Consider the following 12,017-nt stretch of genomic DNA (forward strand, 5'->3'; position numbering starts at 1 on the left):
ATATACTTATTTAACAATCAATAAAGCACTTTTAGTCTTCATTTATAATAAGGAGATACTGAAATACAAGGCGTGTTTAATCGTGGAAATGGAAGAAATATATATATATATATATATATATATATATATATATATATATATATATATATATATATATATATTAATTCATTCATATCATACATTCATTCATTCATTCATTCATCTACCTGGTGGTAAAATGTGACCCCAAATATTCAAAAGTGCAATTGACCTGTTTTACTGACATTAATAAATCATGCCTGCAGTAAAAAAAAAAAATAATAATCATAATAATATATATATATATATATATATATATAAATAAATAAACAGGGGAGTTAATAATTTTGACTTCAACTGTATATATATATATATATATAGTCATGTAGCATAGAAACTGTATGAATCATCTTTCTTTCACCTGTAAGCAGTTTCACAACACGAGGACTGCAATGGGAAAATAGAAGCAGAAGGACTTTATTTGATTTTTTTTGTAACCAGGCTGACCTGCAGATCTGATTGAATCTTTTATGTGGGTTTGAGTCTGGTATACAGTGACTCAGAGAAGAGAAATATCTCACCCCCACAAACCCAACCTTTACTAATTCATCACATCCATCTGTTGTGTTGCCTCTTTCAGCGCCATCAATACTGGTCCTGGATCAGGCGACTTCTGCTTCTGGCCCTGATCTGCTTTACACAGTCATGCTTATTCAAAGAAAAAGCTGAATACAAAACAACAGTGGATTCAAAGACATACAGCTTTGAAGGATTTCTCAGTGATTTTGAGCTGAATGTGTCAGAAAAATGAATAAGAAATGTACAGTTGGAAGCAAAATTATTAGCCCTCATGTCCAGTTTTAATTTGTCATGATGCTTAATATTATGTTTCCTATAACATTAAGGGGCAGTTCATTCTGCTGTGGTGACCCCTGATTAATAAAGGGACTAAGCCGAAAAGAAAATGAATGAATAATATTAAGGGAAAGCACAATAGCCTGATTACTGCCACATCTGTTTGCAATCAATAAATCACTTAAATAGGATCTGCCGGATGAAGTGAAGTAGACCAACAGATCCTCAAAAGCTAGTCATCATGCTACGATCCAAAGCAATCCAAAGACAATTGAGAAAGACAATAATTGAGATCTACCAGTCTGGGAAAGCTCATAAAGCCATTTCTGACGCTTTGGGACTGCGGTGAATCACAGTGAGAGCCATTATCTACAAATGACAAAAACATTGAACAGCAGAGAACCTTCCCAAGAGTGGCAGACCGAGCAAAATTACCCTAAGAGCTCACAAAAGACCTACAAGAACATCCAAATGAACTACAGGCCTCGCTTGCTTCAGTTTAAATGAGTGTTCATGACTCCACCATAAGTTTTTGCTTCTCCTTTTCTCTTTTCTACCTTTGCTGCATCCCAATACACGATTTCCTCCATTTTATTCACCCCAAATACTATTAGAAAAAAAATCTACTGTGTCCCAAATCATTGTATGCTCAAATGGTCATTCAAACCTATGGATGCCTTACTCTTACTGGAAATGCAGATCTGTGCACATGCTAATGGTTAACATAACCCACAATAGGATGCAAGCTCAAATTGAACTACACTCTCAGAAATAAAGGTACCGGAGCTGTCACTGGGGCAGTACCTTTTCAAAAGGTACATTTTTGTACCTGAAGGGTCCATAATGGTACCTCAAAAGTACATTTTAGGTACATTTGGATACTAATATGCACCACTGTGGACTATTTGGGTACAAATATGTATCTTTTAAAAAGGTACTGCCCCAGTGACAGCCCCTGTACCTTTATTTCTGAGAGTGTACAAACACAGGCGAAAGTGTTCAAAAACTACAAACATGGTGAGGGGGTTGTGAGAAGGATTAGGTAAAGGGGTTTGATTGATTCATGTTTATTATCAAACCTGATTTATTAAACCTGAAACATACATTTTATGTGAGCTTTCATACAGACACGTTTGGGTATTAACAATGACTATAGAATGCACAAGACATGTCACACCTATACCATTTCATGCAGCCGCCATTTTAAAACACGCAAGCGAGGCTGCGGTGGGAAGAAACTGTAAACATTGCAGCAACATGCTGTTGACTACAAACCTCTAGCTTTTGCCACAATTTCAAAATGCAGTTATGGTGTAAACATCACTTTAATATCATTCAGTTCAGTTTAATTTAAACAATTAAAAGCATATTAGGCATCAAACAACATCACAATCTCTTTTAGAGTAATACGCCTTAGTGTTCTCCTAGACTTCAGTTCATGGCAGCAGGTAAACACTGTGGGGAAGCTTTCCTGCTTCAGCCTATGCAACCCGGTGAGCGATAAAACACTGCAGTCCTCTGTAGCACACCCTCATGTTGTCTGTAATAGTGTTGTCCCGCTTCTAAAGTTTAAAAAATTCCCGCTAACATTTAAGCGCCGCTGAGGACGTTCATAAACAGCACTGATTTGCCACAGTATTCACCAGTGCTCAACAGAAATGATGGTAATTGGCCGTGAAGGTCATCAGTTTACCGCTCTTCACCGAGTGCAAACACAGACACTTGGACATTGGAGCGTTTTAAAGCCGTGAAGATCAGTGGATTCATCAGCGAATCACTCGTCTGTGTTGGCGCTCTGTAAACATCGGTGAAGTGCGGTGAACTGATGACCTTCACAGCCAATCACAGTCATTTCTGTTGAGCATGTGAACACAATGGCAAATCAGCGCTGTTTAAGAATGCCATCAACAGTCCTTAAATGTTAACAGGAAATGGACTTTTTTTTTCAGTACCGAAATTTTGTATCGTGACAAGTCTAATATAGTGAAAGAATCAGTTCATTAACTTGAGTTTGATGAATGCCATCTAAAATGTGTGTTTGGGAAAGAAAACGTTAATTAACTAGTGCCATTTCCTTTAACTAGCTGAAAAAGAGGTCCAGTATCTCTTTTTATTTCAGTATTCATTCAGAACGGACCTTTGAGTCACTCGGAAGGCGGTGAAAGTATAAATTTGTGTCAATTTCTCTTCACTGATAAGATATACAGCCAGGTACACAACATTCCTGTGTGACTCAGGCGATGCTTCCTGGTTTCTTCCCACCGCAGCCTCGATTTCGCTGTTTAAAATGGTGGCCGTGTGAAATCAGTCTATAGTTTTGAATGGGGAAACGGTCAATATGGAGAATGAAGCCCCACCGAATGAAGCCCCACCTACTAGTACAGAAGCCAATCGTTGATCACTATAGACAGACAAAGCTCGGACTAGGCGTGAGCTTTTAAGACAGGTTTTGTGGTCAACAAATGCACTTGAATCTCAGTGAATACTTGCTTCACAGACATAAGAAATATATCCACATAAAGCTTGAAATCTCTACTTTAAAATGAACCAAGTGCACTTGAAAACAAAAGTTTTTGATTTTGTAATCTGTATCAAAACCAATGAGAGGTACAGTCCATCCTGTCAAACGTACATCACATGACATCAACTACTCAAGCGCCAAAAACTTGTAAACAGAGTCGCTGTCATTTCTGGAGGAGACTCGCCATCAAGACCCAGCTGTGAATTACTTCTGAAGACCAGCACGATCAGACATAAATGAGGTCGGTGTCGTGATCTCGTTCTTTTCAAGTGCGCATGCACATTAGTTCAGGCAGCCTGAAAAAGTGCTGATTTAGTTTGATTCAAATGTTTAGAAACTAAACTTTTGAGTTGTTGTTTAATCTTATTGGAGAATTTAAATATATAATGTAATCGTAAGCTTGGCTAACAGTTTTAAAGAATTTGATGTTTCTCCATTCAGACAGAATGCCTGAGCATACTGCCCGAGAGGTGTTTCAAAGATGGCCACCAAGTGAAATGACTTGCCTTAAAGGGACTTTGGTATTAATGCCCAGTTATTCAAACACGTGGAGATTAAGTCCCACAAATGTAAATTAAATATAAACGGAATTATGAGGATGTGACAGGATGATTGACAGAACACAGAACTAAGCAACAGAATGTATCATTAATGATGAAGCAACTTGTCTCAAATTTTGCCCACTCAAGTGTTTCTCACAAAAAGTACAGTTTAAGGACATAGTATATGTAAATTAATTGGGATGCAGCATTTGTTTCTGTGGTTACTCATTGGTTCATTGATTGTGCTCACCTGTGTCTGGTTTAGTTGCTCACCTGCTGCATCTTAATTATAGGATACTAATACTAATAAAGTTGTAAGGCTGCATACTAATAAGGTTACTGACTTGTAAGGAGTGTTCTTCAAAGTCCATGAAGGCCCAAATTGGGATGATGTAGCTAATGGAAAATAGATATTGCTGCCTAGCAACTGTACCACTGTAACCAATAAAGTTTGCTTTTTTTTTGTTATATTTAAACTGGGTTCTAAAAAACAAGGTTCACACACTGTTTAAATATGGTCTCTTTGGTACATTGATGTACATATTAAAAATATAAACCTATTGTAAACACGTATGGAGGGCATCGCGGTGGTGCAGTGGGTAGCAATGTCACCTCACAGCAAGAAGGTAGCTGGTTCGAGCCCCAGCTGAGTCAGTTGGCATTTCTGTGTGGAGTTTGCATGTTCTCCCCATGTTGGTGTGGGTTTCCTCCAGGTGCTCCGGTTTTCCCCACAGTCCAAACACATGCGCTATAGGTGAATTAAATAAGCTAAAATGTCTGTAGTGTATGAGTGTGAATGAGAGTTTATGGGTGTTTCCCAGGGATGGGTTGCAGCTGGAAGGGCATCCCCTGTGTAAGACATATGCTGGATAAGTTGGTGGTTCATTCCGCTGTGGCGACCCCTGATTAATAAAGAGAGATTAAAAGAAGATGAATGAATGAATAAAAACGGTATCTTAGTAAGACGTATACAATGTTTAATTTGATTGTATTTTTAACTGGTGTTGTTTAACTATATTTATATTGCTAATAATTAATGTAAAACATAATCACATTTAGATAATTTTTTTAACATTAATGTAGAATGTCTTCTGTTTCATTAGGTTGCAAACCAAAAGATTCTGCTTAATGAAAGATTAAAGATTAGAACAATAATTAAAGAAGTAAAAACTGGGTCAGTTTTGTCTCTAAGCAAAGATCGAGTATGATGGTTTGGCCAATGAAGCATATCAACTCATAGCTTTACCACTCGACTCGTGTTTCTGCTTGTCATCAAGTGCACTCTTTCACACAGGCAACATCACTGAGAGATCCACACCTCACTTCAACCTCCCAGGTGTGGCTTTTCAGAAACCCGAAAGCGTAAATAAAGCGATAAGCGTAATTCAAAGGAAGCCAGACACTAATGACAGTGTACATCCGAAACCATGCAACCATTACAGGAAAGTCTTTCAAGTACAGATACAACATACTTTCCCAGCGGGCACCTTGATGTCAAAATGACATCAAAAACATGTCAGAAATGTAAATCTATTTGATGGCAAAACCTTGACGTCTATTTGACATCCACACATTGATGCTTTTTGACTGCAAACATAACCACACAAAATCCTTACAATGCATGCAAAACTACCTTGATGTCTAAATGACATAAAAAAAACTGCAGATTTGATTTCAAAACCTTGAGCTTTATTTGATATTATTGATTGATGCCCTTTCACCCACCAACATAAACACACAAAAATTGATTGCCTGCATGTCTCCCTACAATGCATGCAAACCCTGATGTCTAACTGACATATAAAACATGTAAAATATGCAAATACATTTGATGTCAAAATCTTGACGTCTGTTTGACATCCGCATATCGATGCCCTTTCGACAACCAACGTAACTACACAAAAAATGATTACTTGCATGTATCCCTACAATGCATGTAAACTACCTTGATGTCTAAATGACATTAAAAAACATATAAAAGATGCAAATCCATTTGATGTCAAAATCTTGATGTCTATTTGAACCACCAACATAAGCACACAGAAATCGATTACATGCATGTATCCCTAAAATGCATGTAAACTACCTCTAAATTACTTACTTTTTTTTTACATATCTGACGTCTATTTGACATCAATTCATTGATCCCCTTTCGACAACCAACATAACTACACAAAAATCGATTGCCTGCATGTTCCCTACAATGCATGCAAACCACCTTGATGTCTAAATAACATAAACCGATTTCAAAGAAATCGATTTGATGTCAAAACCTTGACGTCTGTTTGACATCCACACCTTGATGCTTTTTTGACCACCAACATAACCACATAAAAATCGATTACATGCATGTATGCCTACAACGTATGTAAACTACCTCTAAATGACATAAAAAAAACACTAAAAAATGCAGATTTGATGTCAAAACCTTGACATCTATTTGACATCTAATCAGTGATACCCTTTTGACCACCAACATAACTACCCAAAAATCGATTACCTGCATGTGTCCCTACAATTCATGTAACCTACCTTGATGTCTAAATGACATAAAAACATGTAAAAAATGCGAATCGATTTAATGCCAAAACCTATAACATCTTTTTGACATCCACACATTGACGCTTTTTTGACCGCCAACATAACCACACAAAAATCGATTACCTGCATGTATCCCTACATCCATGTAAACTACCTCTAAATGACATAAAAAATGCTAATCAATTTGATGTAAAAATCTTGACATCTATTTGACATCCATTCATTGATTACCTGCATGTATGCCTATAATGTATGCTAACTACCCTGATGTCTAAATGACATAAAAAAAACATGTAAAAAAATATAACTTGATTTGATGCCAAAACTTCTATATATGTTTGACAATCATTCATTGATGCCATTTTGACCATCAACATAATCACACAAAAAATGATTACATGCATGCATTCATACATTGCAAGTAAACTCCCTTGATGTCTAAATGAAGAAACAAAACATGTAAAAAAAATTGCAATTCAATTAGATATCAAAACCTTAACATCTAATTAACATCCATGCATTGATGCCCTAGCAGTTTATTTTATTTTATTAATTGACATATTAAAAAAAAAGCGAATCAATTTGATGTTAAAATCTTGACGTCTATTTGACATCTATTTATTGATGCCTTCGACAACCAACATAACTACAAAAAAATGTATTACCTGCATGTCTCTCTACAATGCAAGTAAACTACCTTGATGCCTAAATGACATAAAAAATATGTAAAAATGCTCATTTATTTGATGTCAATAACTTGACGTCTATTTGACATCCAGATATTGACGCTTTTTTGACCACCAACATAAGCACACAAAAATTGATTACACGCATTTCTCCCTACAATGCATGTAAACTACCTATCTTTTGTTACATTCATTGTAAAGTGTCCTTGAGCTCTGAAAAAGGCGCTATATAAATAAAAAAATGTATTATTATTATTATTATTGCTATTATCATTATTATTATATGACTGAATGGCATCAAATTGACATCTAACATTTGTGTCAAAAATAGAGTCGATTTTTGACATGTTTTTGATGCCAGTGTTAGATGTTAGAAAAAAAACATGTAAAAAATGCCAATCGATTCGATGTCAAAACTTTGATGTCTATTTGACATCCACACATTGATAGCCTTTTGACCATTAAAATAATGACACAAAAGATATTATGATATAAGAAAACTTTGGTTAATCTGAAAGCTTCAATTTACATATTTAAACTGGATCTTGTAGCCATACAATGCATGTAAACTGCCTTGACGTCAAAATGACATCAAATTGACACCTAAAATTTGTGTCAAAACACGTCAAAAATAGAATGTTTATGTTAGATGTCAATTTGATGTCATTTAGACATCAAAGTACAGTTCTGTGCAGTACTGCACAAGTCCTAAGCACTATACCAGCTTTGTTGGCCTAAGACTTCTGCACAATATATAATAAATCATTCTCTTTATTAAAAACAAACAAAAAATATAGAAAATATGTACAAAAATACAACAGCACAACATTTTCTCTTCAAACAAAAGTCTGTTTTTAACGTGGCTTCCCTTGGCACCAAGCACAGCTTGAACTGTTTTTGTTCTAATTATCCTGACATTTTCTGAAATAATGCGCTGCGTAATATCAGGCTTCTTTCAGCACTTTCCAGAGTTCTTCTTTAGGTTTACAGTGTCATATATTTCTCAGTAATATATCTTTCATAGCCTCAATAATATTCAGGTCTGGACCCTGTGGAGGCCATTTCATGACTGTCTGTGTTTCATCAGCTGTTTTCTTTCTCCAAATAGAATTTCACTGCAGATCATTAGCGGATCATTATCATGCTGGAAATAAAATCTATTACTATTTAAGTCCTTTCCAGAAGCAATGACGTGACGGATTAAAACATATCTATACTTTTCAACATTCACATTTCCATCAGTACAGACAACACTGGTAGAAATGCGGCTCAAACCAGGACAAACAGCCTCTCTCCAGCATTGTCTTTCATGTCTTAAACAATTAAACCAAAATAATTCAAAGCTAACCTATCTCCTATCCTAAAAACCATACGTCAACTGAAAGATAATTTATTGACTCTGTATAAATCTCAATTTATGAATTTGGGATTTTGTAGTAAATGGTCATGTATACCCATTATAGATCAGTAAAACAATAGATTTAATGTTGGCCTAAAACACAGTACTGTACTCAATTGACATCAATGTTTTAACATCACAGTGCCCGCTGGGTTGCTTCTAAAATCCTTAAAGGAATGATGGATGCTCTCCGGTAGAGCCTAGATCCCAAACAACCGGAGCCAGACAGGAGCACAAAAGCTGTTGAAAATCCGTCTAGAAGATGATCTCCACACCTCCTGTTCCCTCCCCGTCACCCTCGGGACAAGGCACAAAACAAGAAAGCAATTTGTTAATGCTGTCGGTGTCGAGTTATTGCTTTGTTTCCTATTTCGCAAGGAAGAGTGCGAGAGGAGGATAAGAGTTACAGGTTGTCCCGGAGTTCCTCTACAAAACAGCCCTTTGTTTGACACCTTGACAGTAAAGCGACCCCTCTGCCAGATTTCGGCAGTCGGACACCTTGAGTATCTCTTTTCACATTCTCCAGATCCCAGAGACGTGGATTGAGTTATCCTTCTCCCTGCCAAAACTCTTCAAGAGGTCACATAATTGGCATTTTTCATCTGCCGAGTACAAAAACACTTCAGAAGTTAGGACGTCCCATCGTCTGCTGAAAACTCCCATCATGCTTCACTCCTCGGGCCACCAGATGCTGTCTTTAGGGCTCTGATTTCAGCCGGGCTTTGTGTTTTTTTTGGCCACAGTTATCAGGGATTTACTCATCGGCGGCACCTATCCAGTGGCATGAAGAGATCAGAGGATTTATGGTTGCATGTGGATGGGGAAACCTTATAGTGTCAGCGGGTTCACTTAATGTCAGCTAATACACATTTATTGTGTGCGACCAGTCAAATGTGTCAAAGGTTCCTCAAGAGAGGTTTTTTTTTTTTTACATCTACGAACTTCATTGTATGTACACTGTTATTATTGTCTGGTGTTTCCTTTGAATTACATTTCCCCCATCTCATTATATAAAAAACTCTGAGTGTGCCTCACACAGGTGAGTGGGCTTGACAAACCACCTGTAGAAGATACTTTTTCATTTCTTTCTGATAAAATTGCACTTTCTCATGGTGCGTTCACACCAGACGTTGATGAAGCGTCAAGCGCGGGTGATTTACATATTAAGTCAATGCAAAGATCTTGTGTCGCTGTTTGCACAAATTGAGCATTATGCGCATTTGACATGCTTGAGTTGAAAAATCGGAACTTTTGCAGACATTCACGCAGCGTTAACCGATTAGGAACTTGCTCTAGTATGTAATGTAATGTAATGTGTGTATTTATATAGCGTATTTATTGTGTATGGCCATACACCTAAAGCGCTTCACAATCACAAGCAGGGTCTCTCCACATTAAGGCAAGTTTATTTAAATAGCACATTTCATACACAGTGGCAATTCAAAGTGCTTTACATAAACAGGAATAAAAGACACAAGTATAAATAAAATAAAAACAAGTATCATAACAGATGAAAACAGCGTAGATTTTTTCGTACTTCAAAACATCGGTGTATCATATTCCCCCAACCCCATCTGTGGACTTTTACAGTATCTATTAATCTATGGGAAGTCTCCAACAGATTCGATTTTTCACCTAAAATCAAAAAGTTAACCTTTACAGCTCTAATTACGTGCCCTCCAATTTTAACTTCCTTCTGGGAGTAAATCACACGGCCTCTGATATCTGAAAACAGATCTGTGGTGAGTCACGTGTCAGATCTCACTTATTGCAATTACGCTGCCATCCCACAGAGACAGATCTACCAGCATGATAATGGCCCAAGTTAAATCTTTTAACTGCCCAATCAGATATTTTTCCATATTCCAAATTACCGGTGTATCATATTTTCTCACTTTACTCTGGGACTTCCCCATTCTGGCCACCACCAGTGTGTAGCATCCACTTGGGTGATGCGATGGCAGCCACAGGACAACGGTGCCAGTGCGCTCACTACACATCAGCTATTGGTGGAGTGGAGAGACAGTGATACAGCCAATTCGGTGAATAGGGATGATCGGGAGACCATGATGGTTAAGGGCCGATAGAGGGAATTTGGCCAGGACATCGGGGTTACACCCCTACTCTTTTACGAGAAGTGCCAAGGGAGTTTTAATGACCACAGAGAGTCAGGACCTCGGTTTAACATCTCATCCGAAAGATGGTGCCCACTGACAATATGGTGTGCCCTTAACTATACTGGGGCATTATCATTTGTTGTTGGTGTCTTGAGGGTAAATCCTCCTTCCAACACCAGACAACAGCTCAGCAAACTGGGCTTGGCTCAGTTGGAAGCACCACTGAAAGTTTCCATCATCTAGGTACAGTATACCTGCCAATGTTTGGCATGGGGATGTGTTTGTCTAAGGATCTAGTGGACTCAGACAAGGCGCCAAACAAATCTATGCTGCTTTTCAGACCTACTAACGCAGATAAATCACAGCTACGCTCTCAGTAATATCCATGTTAGCCATTTCACCACAAAACAAGAGTCACCAGGCAGACAGAAGCCCCACCCATGACACAAATCCGCATCTATTGTGAAGTGAATTTGACACGCGAATGAAGCGAACTTGACGCGTAAATGAAGCGAGTAAACTCAAAATGTTCACGGGTCTATTTACGCATGAATAGCATGTTTTATTTGCATAAGCCGCGTCTGGTGTGAACGCCCCATTACAATCTCACAGGATCAAAAAAAGCGCATTTACGAAGTCAGCTTCACACAGGTGAGTGGGGTTGACAAACCACCTGTATAAACATTCTTCTTTCTAAAACCCCCTCCCCCCTAATTCTAGCTCTTAATTCTCTGAGCACAGTTCCTTTGTATAATTAGCTCTTCTTGTGTGTATTGCCAAAATCCAATGCTGAGCCAACATCTTAAACCAATGTCAAATTGATGTCAAATAAAACGTCCATACAATGTGAAACTGTAACAACATTGGACGCTGATATTTTGTTGTTTTTAGGTTGCGTTGGAAAGTACCCAAAATGCAACATCGGTCCGACGTTGGACATTGACGTTGGTTTCTGAAATCAATCCAATTTTCATTTCCAAACAAAATGCAACGTTCCACGACATTGGGGTACAACCATGTTGACGTCCTGTGCCTGCTGCGCGTAATGAAGGGATGCGACAATACAGTTAGCCTACGGTTAAATACATACCTCGTTTTTTTAAAAACGGTGTTTGGTTCAGTTCTGATTGCTTGACACAATTTTTAATTCTAGCTTAGGCAATAGGAACAGCAAGAAGTTAAGGAGAAAAGAATTAAACGATTTATTGCAATACTCCAAGAAAAGTAGTTCCTAGTGCATTGTATATTAAAAAATAACACTGAAATCTCACAGCTGCTAATATCCCATGTACAAACTGGAGAACACATAAATTCAGTAAGGTAACTCACGGTTGGCCG

Source organism: Danio aesculapii, chromosome 22 (genome assembly GCF_903798145.1).
Source record: "Danio aesculapii chromosome 22, fDanAes4.1, whole genome shotgun sequence".
Lineage (NCBI taxonomy): Eukaryota > Metazoa > Chordata > Actinopteri > Cypriniformes > Danionidae > Danio > Danio aesculapii.